This window comes from Notolepis coatsorum (assembly GCF_963971535.1).
Source record: "Notolepis coatsorum genome assembly, chromosome: 3".
Classification (NCBI taxonomy): Eukaryota; Metazoa; Chordata; class Actinopteri; order Aulopiformes; family Paralepididae; genus Notolepis; species Notolepis coatsorum.
The window spans coordinates 47,784,001-47,794,981 of NC_140167.1; positions in this window are offsets into that span (position 1 = coordinate 47,784,001).

Here is a 10,981-nt window from a genome sequence, read left to right on the forward strand (position 1 = left end):
ACGGTGTGTGGGCCGGTGTGTGGGCCAGTGTGTGGGCCAGTATGTGGGCCAGTCTGTGGGCCGGTGTGTGGGCCGGTGTGTGAGTCGGTGTGTGGGCCACTAATGTGGGCCAGTGTGTGTGCCGGTGTGTGGGCCAGTGTGTGAGTCGGTGTGTGGGCCGGTGTGTGGGCCGGTGTGTGGGCCGGTGTGTGGGCCGGTGTGTGGGCCGGTGTGTGGGCCGGTGTGTGGGCCAGTATGTGGGACGGTGTGTGGGCCGGTGTGTGGGCCAGTATGTGGGCCAGTCTGTGGGCCGGTGTGTGGGCCGGTGTGTGAGTCGGTGTGTGGGCCACTAATGTGGGCCAGTGTGTGGGCCGGTGTGTGGGCCAGTGTGTGAGTCGGTGTGTGGGCCAGTGTGTGGGCCAGTGTGTGGGCCGGTGTGTGGGCCAGTATGTGGGACGGTGTGTGGGCCGGTGTGTGGGCCAGTATGTGGGCCAGTCTGTGGGCCGGTGTGTGGGCCGGTGTGTGAGTCGGTGTGTGGGCCAGTGTGTGAGTCGGTGTGTGGGCCACTAATGTGGGCCAGTCTGTGGGCCAGTATGTGGGCCAGTCTGTGGGCCGGTGTGTGGGCCGGTGTGTGAGTCGGTGTGTGGGCCAGTGTGTGAGTCGGTGTGTGGGCCACTAATGTGGGCCAGTCTGTGGGCCGGTGTGTGGGCCAGTGTGTGAGTCGGTGTGTGGGCCACTAATGTGGGCCAGTGTGTGGGCCGGTGTGTGGGCCAGTGTGTGAGTCGGTGTGTGGGCCGGTGTGTGGGCCAGTGTGTGGGCCAGTATGTGGGACGGTGTGTGGGCCGGTGTGTGGGCCAGTGTGTGGGCCAGTATGTGGGATGGTGTGTGGGCCGGTGTGTGGGCCAGTGTGTGGGCCAGTATGTGGGCCAGTCTGTGGGCCGGTGTGTGGGCCGGTGTGTGAGTCGGTGTGTGGGCCACTAATGTGGGCCAGTGTGTGTGCCGGTGTGTGGGCCAGTGTGTGAGTCGGTGTGTGGGCCGGTGTGTGGGCCGGTGTGTGGGCCGGTGTGTGGGCCGGTGTGTGGGCCGGTGTGTGGGCCAGTATGTGGGCCAGTCTGTGGGCCGGTGTGTGGGCCACTAATGTGGGCCAGTATGTGGGCCGGTGTGTGGGCCGGTGTGTGGGCCAGTGTGTGGGCCGGTGTGTGGGCCAGTGTGTGGGCCAGTGTGTGGGCCGGTGTAGTGTGTGGGCCAGTGTGTGGGCCGTATGTGGGCCGGTGTGTGGGCCATTATGTGGGCCGGTGTGTGGGCCAGTGTGTGGGCCGGCAATAAAACAATAAACAAGTTGCATAAACTAAATCAGATTAAAAATGATCACAGTTCTGGTTTGCCTTAAGATGCAGTTTAAGATGGGTCTTGAACATGGAGTATGTAGGGCACTCTCTAATCACAACTGGTAGGCTATTCCAGTAGTTATCACTTTTAACAGAGAACACAGTTTTTGCAATGGTAGTATACCGAAAAGGCACCTTACAGTCCCCTCTACTGATGGCCCTGGTGGTAATGCCAGTGTCTGCTTTCTGTTGGATGAACTCATTCAATGGGGGAGGGGCAAGTCCATGCAGAACCTTGTACATGAAGCAAGTATATTTGAAAACTTGGAAATTCTCGAAACTTTTTCTAAAACATTACAGTGATGAAATGAAATTGGTTTCCTATCAAATACTTTTATGGCTTTTTTGTAGAGTAATTCTATTGGTGTAAGAGTAGTGACATATGAAAGAGACCAGTTGATAAAACAGTACTCGATGTGTGATAAAATCATTGAATGCAGAAACATCCTTGCAGCAGTTTTCGATGCCTGAAGTTTTCGATGTTAAACTTGACTGTGTTTGTCACTTTCTTCACATTACTTTTTGAATGTCAATGTAGAGTCCAATGTGACCCCAAGATACTTGAATTAATGTACAATGTCCAGCTCCGCCTCTCCCAGAAACACATTAGAGTGAGTGACCTCTACTGGTGACTTTGTGAACATCATACACACTGTTTTCTTGGTGTTAAGTGAAAGACATGCTTTTGTTAGCCAGTCTTGAATGAGACATGAGACATCAGTGAATGAGATTCACGTTTCCTCCCAACCGCGAGTAGGCCTAGAAGTGCAGAAATGGAGAATGCAAAAAAAGAAAGGGTGGAGCTGAAAAAGCTAGAATTGCTAGTAAAAGATGCAGAACAATGTTCTAAAATTACAGACATGTTTAGTAGAGGAAGGGCTGGCGTTAGAGTAGCTGCTGCTGCTAATGATGATGAAGTTCAAGTGGAAGGAACCAACAGTAACATGACAGGTGTGTGCAGTAGCCTAGTGCATATTCTACTGTTGGTGTGTGCCGGTTCATGAGGGCTAGCTAGCCTATACTAGTTCTTGCAGTGATTTCAGTCATTCTATTACAAGACAATGTGCTTTCCGTATTCCTGATTCCTTACAGCACGTGGACGTAAATAGTTGTGACTCGTGACGTTTTTTCTCTGACTAAAAGTTTAGTTAGCAATGTTAGGACTAGTGCCCACCACAGCATCAGAAGCTAAAGTGCTAACCTAGAGAGCCAATCAGAACCTAGGACGGGCTGCAAATTAATTGGCTACTAATATTATAATAGTAAATACTCAAATAAAATACTATTATGTTCCCTTTAAAATTTTCATGTTGATATAATATTGGTAATCTAATTGATTGAATTGATTAGTTGCCATTTTAGATGCTTAAATAAGATGTACCTTAGAATTCCCAACAGTTAGCCATGTTCTCGATTAGTCTCATCTACATGTTTGTAGATAACCACAGCTAACTAGCTTAAGCTAACAACTAGGTCAACTACTACCCCGTAGTTAAACAAATGTGATTGCATATAACAGCTAACTGCTACAGCTAAGTTGGTAGTTAGCCTATTCCATTAATGTTGAATGTATTTATGAAGGTTGTTGATGGTGGTTGGCGCTGAATAGCAGACATGATTCCGTCAGTCTGCCACAGGGAAGCTGTGTTTGCTGATGCTGCTCACAACCACCAGTAGCGTATGACTGTGTATGTATGTGTACTGTATGTGTGAGTGTGAATGCTTGATGGTTTCTGTGAAGCGCTTTGCGGAACAATGCTGATATACAGTTAAGAATGAGTAATTCGCTTTTGGTTTTTAAGAAAATGGTTTGTAAAGCTATTTTTGAAAACTACAAGGGTGAATAATACTGTTTTTTTTGCTATTTTCTTTTAGAATACTGTTTTGGAGTCTTAATTTTTTTAATTTTTGTTAAGAATATAGGACAGGCATAGGCTATATAAGCATTGCTTCAGTCTGTACCTTCTCAGTCACTGTAAAATCAAATATTGTTAAATGATGGTGTATATTGTATTGTGTGAGATGATGACTGAATAAACTACTACTACTACTACTACTACTACTACTACTACTACTACTACTACTACTACTACTACTACTACTACTACTACTACTACTACTACTACTACTACTACTACTACTACTACTACTTTGGGTGTTTTCAAAAGGCTGAAAAACGCTGTATGAATTCAAGCCATTATTATTGATTGCTGATGTTCTTCTTATGCAGTTGACTGAGGAAAGAGAGAGCACCCAGTCCAGCACAACTGACCCTGAGGGGAGAGAGAGAGCCCAGTCCAGACAGACACACAGACACACAGAGAGAGACAGAGAGAGAGACACAGAGAGAGACACACAGAGAGAGGGAGAGACACAGAGAGAGAGAGACACACACACACACACACACACACACACAGAGAGACACATACACAGAGAGAGAGAGAGAGAGAGAGAGAGAGAGAGAGAGAGAGAGAGAGAGAGAGAGAGAGAGAGAGAGAGAGAGAGAGAGAGAGAGAGAGAGAGAGAGAGAGAGAGAGAGAGAGAAAACAAGCTCTTGGAATGGGTGTCTGGGAGGAAGTGGGGGGTCTTTCGATGTTGATTAAACGGCAAGCAACTAATGTCATGAGTGCCAAATTAAAGGACAATCAATCCAATCTAACTGAAATTGTGTAGCACAGACCTTTTCTATGGATCAAAACCTCAATATTATTATGGTGTAGTTAATACTTCATGTATCCTTAATCCCTAGGCTAATGAGGCACTAAGATGTTAGTAAAAAAAAAAAACATATGCCAATGACAGGAAGTAACGGTATATGTATGTGTGTGTCTCTGTGTGTGTGTGTGTGTGTGCACTGTGCATGAGTGCACATCTAGGGGCGGTGTGTAGATTTGGTCTCCCTGATGTTGACTCCTTAGCCACAGCCTTGGGTTGTTTAATACTGGACAAGTGTTTCATAACGGCCGTTGTGTGGGCCGGTTTCGGGGCCGGTGCGTGGGCTGGTGCGTCTGAATGTCCCGGGCTGAATTTGTGTCCCAGTCCGCCACTGCGTGTGGGTGTGTGTGCTGTGTGCATTTGATGGTTGTTGCATAGTGTTTATTGTTCGTTTAGCAGCCTGATGGCCTGGGGATAGAAGCTTCTTCTGAGTCTTTCTGTGCTCGCCTTAAGACTCCGGTATCGCTTGCCTGACCGCAGCAGTTCAAAGAGGCAGTTGTTCGGGTGGCTCGAGTCCTTAATAATTCTCTTAGCCTTCCCCTTGCACCGCTTGTTGTAAATGTTCTGGAGGGTCGGAAGCCCCCCTCCAATTGTGCGTTCGGCTGAACGTGTCACTCTTTGTAGTCTGCTACGGTCTTGTGCAGTGCTATTCCCAAACCAGGAGGTGATGTTGCCGGTCAGGATGCTCTCTATTGTACATGAGTAGAAGTTCCTAAGGATCTTCTGACTGACTTGGAACTTCCTTAGGCGCCTGAGGAAGTAGAGGCGTTGTCGTGCCTTCTTCACAACACTGTCAATGTGTGTGGTCCATGTCAAGTCCTCGGATATGTGGGCTCCGAGGTACTTGAAACTGTTCACTCTCTCAACCGGTGCCCCGTCGATGCTGAGGGGGCTGTAGTCCTTGACCCCCGACCTCCTGAAGTCCACAATCATCTCTTTTGTTTTGCTGACGTTCAGGGAGAGGCAGTTCTCCTGACACCACTGTGACAGGTTCTCTACCTCTTCCAGGTAGGCCCTTTCGTCGTTGGCAGAGATCAGGCCCACCACTACTGTGTCATCAGCAAATTTGATGATGGTGTTGTTGTTCCGCTGTGCTACGCAGTCATGTGTGTACAGGGAGTAGAGGAGGGGGCTCAGAACACAGCCCTGGGGGGCCCCTATGTTGAGCGTGATGGATGAGGAGGTGCAGTTGCCGGCTCTTACCACCTGGGGTCTGCCCGTCAGGAAGTCCAAGACCCACTGGCAGAGGTCATAGTTCAAGCCCAGGTCCCTGAGCTTGGCTAGAAAGACGTTTGTCTTGTTTCCATCAGGGTCCCCCATTTTCTATAGACATTTATGACATACACAACAACATACATGACATTTATGGCATAGGGACATATAGGTATTTAGTACTGATACATTTGTGACATAAACGGTATTCAAATATACAGTACTGTTACCCCTAGATCCTGACAGAGTATATACATATGATGGGGAGGGGACTGTACATTAGGAGGGGGTGGGTGGGTGGGAGAGAAATATACATACAGCGGGGAGGGAATATATACATGCGGTGGGGAGGAGACTGTCTATTAGGAGGTGGTGGGGATTTTGGGCATTTACGGTGGCCAGTTTCTAATTGCAGCCTCCCGTAGGTGCTCTTTAAGAGCGGTTTTGAATGTGTGTAGGGATTCACATTCCTTTACAGCTTTGGGTAGGGCGTTCCACATTGATGTGGCATAATTGCGAAACTTGTTTAGTCCCTTGTTTGAGCCGAATCTGGGTTTAACATGATTTGTTGAGCTTCCTCTGGTGTAGTGGTTGTGGTATTCACTGACCTTTGGGAAGTATTTTGACATGTACATGCGTACCTTAGTCGTATAGTGCAGGGGTTCCCAAACTTTTCAGGCCAGGGCCCAGAAAATAAGGCGTCAGAGAGCCGCGGCCCAATGCACATCGTCGGGCTTTTTTTCTTTTTTTTTTTTTTTTGCCAGGCGACCGATTTTTTAAGCCAAATATCACTTCAATCCTATTAAGTTAGTTCAAGTTAGTTATTCATTTATATGTGCTATTTATGAGAGGGCTAACTTGTTGCAAAATAATAATGATAATAATCATAGCCTCATTAAAATACTATTGTTGCTTCGGTTGTTTTGCTGGGTCGCGACCCCGACTTTGGGAACCACTGGTGTATCTTGTAGACCAGGCCCATTGCAAGTTGCTGTACTCTGTCGTCTACTCTAAGCCATCCTAGGTTGTCAAAGTGGGCAGGGGTGAGGTGGGTTCTGGGGGTAAGGTCAAGTAGTAGTCTGACCAGTTTGTTTTGTGATGTTTGTAATTTTGTTTTAAGCGCCTTTGAGGTGCTTTGGTACCATGAGGTGCACGCATAGTCGTAGTACCCTTGAATGAGTGCTCCTGCCAGAGTCTTCAGGGTATTCTTGTTTACCAGAGAGGAGATCCGGTACAAGAATCTAGTTCGTTGGTTGACTTTTTTTATTACATTGGATGCCATTTTGTCACAGGAAAGATTTGCCTCTAGGATGGAACCCAGGTAGGTAATTTCGTCTTTCCTTGTGACAATATTGTCACCCACTGCAACTGAGAAGCCGTCGGTCTTGCTGAGTTTGTTATTTGAACCGAAGAGAATGGACTCTGTTTTGCCCATGTGTAATGATAGTTTGTTATCAGCGAGCCATATGCAGATTTTGCCTAGTTCCGAGCTGAGGGTTTTTTCAACCTGCAACTTGTTCTTGTCAGAGACCAGCAGGGCTGAGTCGTCCGCAAACAGGAACAAGTTGCAGTCACAGGCTGACGACATGTCATTTGCATAAATTAGGAAGAGTAGCGGTCCTAGTATGCTTCCTTGTGGAACACCACAGCTCACTGTGAGGGGGGGGGATAGGGTACCGTTTACCTCCACCATCTGCTCTCTCCCCTCCAGGTAGGATTGCATCCAGCTCACTGATAGACTATCAAAACCAATTGCTTTTAGCTTGTCAATCAGAATGGTGTGATTGACAGTGTCGAAGGCCTTTTGTAGGTCCAGCATGACCATGCCGCAGTATTTGCCCGCGTCCACCTCTTGTTTGATGTGGTCGTTTAAATAGAGAAGGCATGTGTCAGTGGAGTGGGATGTTCTGAAGCCAGATTGGAATTCGTAGATTAGATTTTTTTCCGCAAGGTATTTTTCGACCTGTTCGTATACAATTTTTTCCATGACTTTCGAGATGGAGGTAAGGATAGAAACAGGGCGGTAGTTGCCTGGGTCTAATTTACTGCCTTTTTTGTGCAGAGGGGTCACTCTCGCAATTTTGAAGTCCTTGGGGACGTGTCCCAGTTTTATGGAGAGGTTTATTATGTGTGTGATGACTGGGGTGATGGCGGCTGCTGAGTCTCTGAGGAATTTGGAGGGGATGTTGTCATGGCCAGTGGCCTTGTTAGGTTGGAGGGCGCTCAGTTTTTTGAGTACCTCATCTGTTGTTACCATTTCCAGTTTGAAGTCGTCTTTGTGGACCCCTAGGTTCTTGTAGTATGCTACTATGTGTTCTACCCCATAATGCCCTGAGTGGGAGGGTAGTTTGTTTACCAGTGTTGTGGCTATGTTTGTGAAGAAACTATTTAAGTAATTGGCTACATCCAGCTTTTCTGTGATGAGCGTGTTGTCCGTCTTTATGTTTATGTTTGAGAATCTGGTTTTAAGTTTTTTACTGCAGCCTAGTTGGTTATTGAGTAATTTCCAAAGTTCACGTGGTTTGTTTTTGTTTTCCTCGGTTTTGTCATTGATGATTTTTTTTTGTGCTGTTTTGATTATGGAGTTTACATAATTTCTTCTCCTGCACCTCAGTATGCCCTTAATAAAGCCTACAGTACCCATGTCTTCTCCTGCACCTCAGTATGCCCTTAATAAAGCCTACACATGACCACTTCTCCTGCACCTCAGTATGCCCTTAATTAAAGCCTACTTTATTGATTGATTGATTGATTGATTGATTGATTGATTGACAACTTTAACAACAGATTGCAGAATGGGTACAATACAGTACAGCTAAATACTAACAACTGCTAAGAGGATGAAGCAGGGTATCGTACATGACCACTTCTTCTACACCTCAGTATGCTCTTAAAACCTACTCATGTCCACTTCCTGCACCTAATTCCGCCTGGATCTTTTTTGTATTTTGGGCTGTACAATTGTCAAAGAATGTCCTACGACACTTAATGCCCTTTTTTCCTTTGTTACTCCATCTTCATCAATAAAGTTGTTCAACATAAATGTATGTGTAATAACAGTTTAAAGGGAATAAAAACACAAAAACTGAATTTGATTTTACAGGCTTTTTTGTGAAACATGAACAATGATATATAAACAATTTGGCACATAAAATCTGAATAAAAGAAAAACGTTTTACAAATGTACAGAAAATCTGTGAGTCTAGGCCTTTTCTTCTCCATGTTATTGACTGTTTATGTCCATGTAATTACCGGTTTTTATTTTTATTTTTATTATTTCTCAGGGTGTGTGGACAGTTCCTCTCCAGCTGCAAGCACAGGCCCACATTGCACCCTTGACACTGCCACAATGTGCTTCTCTTGCACAGAGTGCACCGTCGACGCCCCATGCTGGCTCTCAGCGCTTTGCCATTGTCTTGCCTAGTCGTGGTGGGGACAGCGAAGTGGGCAAGACTGGTGGGCTTAGGTGGAGACGTCAGTGGAACTCCCAGCAGCTCAGCACAGAGCTTCTCCTGGAAGCCCTGGCGTGTCACAGGCTTCTCTGAGCACAGGCTGGCTAGCTCCTTGTGGACGATGAAGCTGTTGGTAGTAGCTATGTCCACAAAGTGTTGGAAAACAGTGATGGGCCACCTCATGGTTTTGCGGTGGACGGAATTGGTCCCCAGCATCTGGTGAGACGTGTCTCCACGGTTGTGGGCCTGGGGATAGGTTTGGCCCATCACCTAGATAAATAGACAGACAGACAGATTAGTTGCTGCATGTACACATAATGATACTAGTGCTGTCAGGCGATACATTTTTTTATCTAATTAATTACAGGATTTGTTATAATATTTTATTTTCAGCTTTTATAGTTTCACAAACACACATCAAGACAAATCACAAACACAAAAAAAAAAAAAAAAAAAAAAAAGAACACAAACAGTATGTTGCCAGACACTGTCAAATCAATGAACAAACATACACCATGTCATATGCTATACACTAAGGACGCAAGGGGCTGATTCTCTGACATATATACACACATTACATATATACACATACATATACATATATATATATACATATATATATATACACACATACATAGTAGTGTTGTCAAAAATATCAAAAGATCGACACATATCGATTCTGAATACCCAAAACTGTTTCAATACTCATTTCCCGAAATATCGACACCTAATCATTCATAAAAAAAAGAAAAAAAAGGGAAGTTGCATTGTTCACTTCAATACCCGCAATAGTACAGCAGTCCACACACACACATGTGCATTCAGTTAAGTCGGAACATGACTGCAATACAAACAGTTCAGCCCGTCAGGCACATGCAACACAGACCAGTGTTTACATCTGTCTGCCTGAGAAAACATCATGCCCTGCAACAAAAACGATTGAAGTGAGATGAACAGTTATTTCCAAATGTATGATCTAAATATAAACAAAGGGTTTCAAAAGTACCATATCTATCCTCTCCTACAGTACCAGAGAGAAGCTGAGGAGAACCAACCAGCAACAGAAGCATAACCTATCAAAAAAGATTATAATTTAAGATTGAACCTTTTTCCCTGTGGTATCGAAAATGGTATCGAACATCGATACCCCCCAAGGTATCGCATCGAAGCTCGAAATTCCACTATCTTGACAACACCAATACATAGTACAGAAAATACACAGGAGGACATTGAGAAGCACTTATGTTCTAGCTAAGCATTCCAAAAAGGGACCCCATATAATTTCAAATTTGTTCAAGGTCTCAGACCTACTGTGACGGATGCTTTCCAGCTGCAGAGAGGAGACCATCTCAGTGAGCCATCTTTTAAAACTTGGAGACGACGTGTCTTTCCATTCCTTCAGGATAATTCTTTTGGCCACAGCCATACCAAACATCAGGGCCTCCTGCTCATTGTAAGGTAATTCCGCAGTGTTAGCTGAACAGCCGAGTAAAGCTAGAAGGCAGTCTGGGGCAATCTCTCTTTTATACGCCTTGGTATACCAGTCAAAAATGTCTACCCAGTACTTAAATAGCTTGGGACAAAACCAAAACATATGTGAAAGATTACCCTCTGCGGACATGCAACGATCACAGAGAGGCGATACAGAGGGATAGATTCTATGCAGTTTGGTTTTAGAGTAATGTAGTCTGTGAATGACCTTAAACTGTATAAATTGGACTCTGGCATTAATAGAACATTTATGTATCCTGCTAAGTCCCTCCTCCCACATCTCATCAGAGATTTCCATACTAAGCTCTGTGGACCATACATCTTTAATGTGGTCGGAGGAAGCCATAGATTGGACAGAGAAATATGAAACAAAATCAGAGATCAGGTGTTTTGAAACTGGTGATCGGCTCATGAGATTATAAAACTGGTAATCAGCAGGACATGTCTCAAAGTCTGGGATATTACTGCGGACATAATTTCTAACCTGCAGGTAACGAAAGAAGTGTGAGCTTGTAAAATTAAACTTAGACTTAAGTTCGTTAAATGAGGCAAAGTGACGATCAACATCTTTGATCTTTGATAGTGGCCAGTCCCTTTCCCTTCCATAATGAAAAAACAGATTGACCAGGGTGAAAATTATGGTTATCACATATTGGAGCATATGCCGAGGTTGAAGGTACTTTGAAAACCTTTTTGATTTGACTCAGTATTCTCAGTGAGTTCCGAAGGATAAAATTGTTGAGA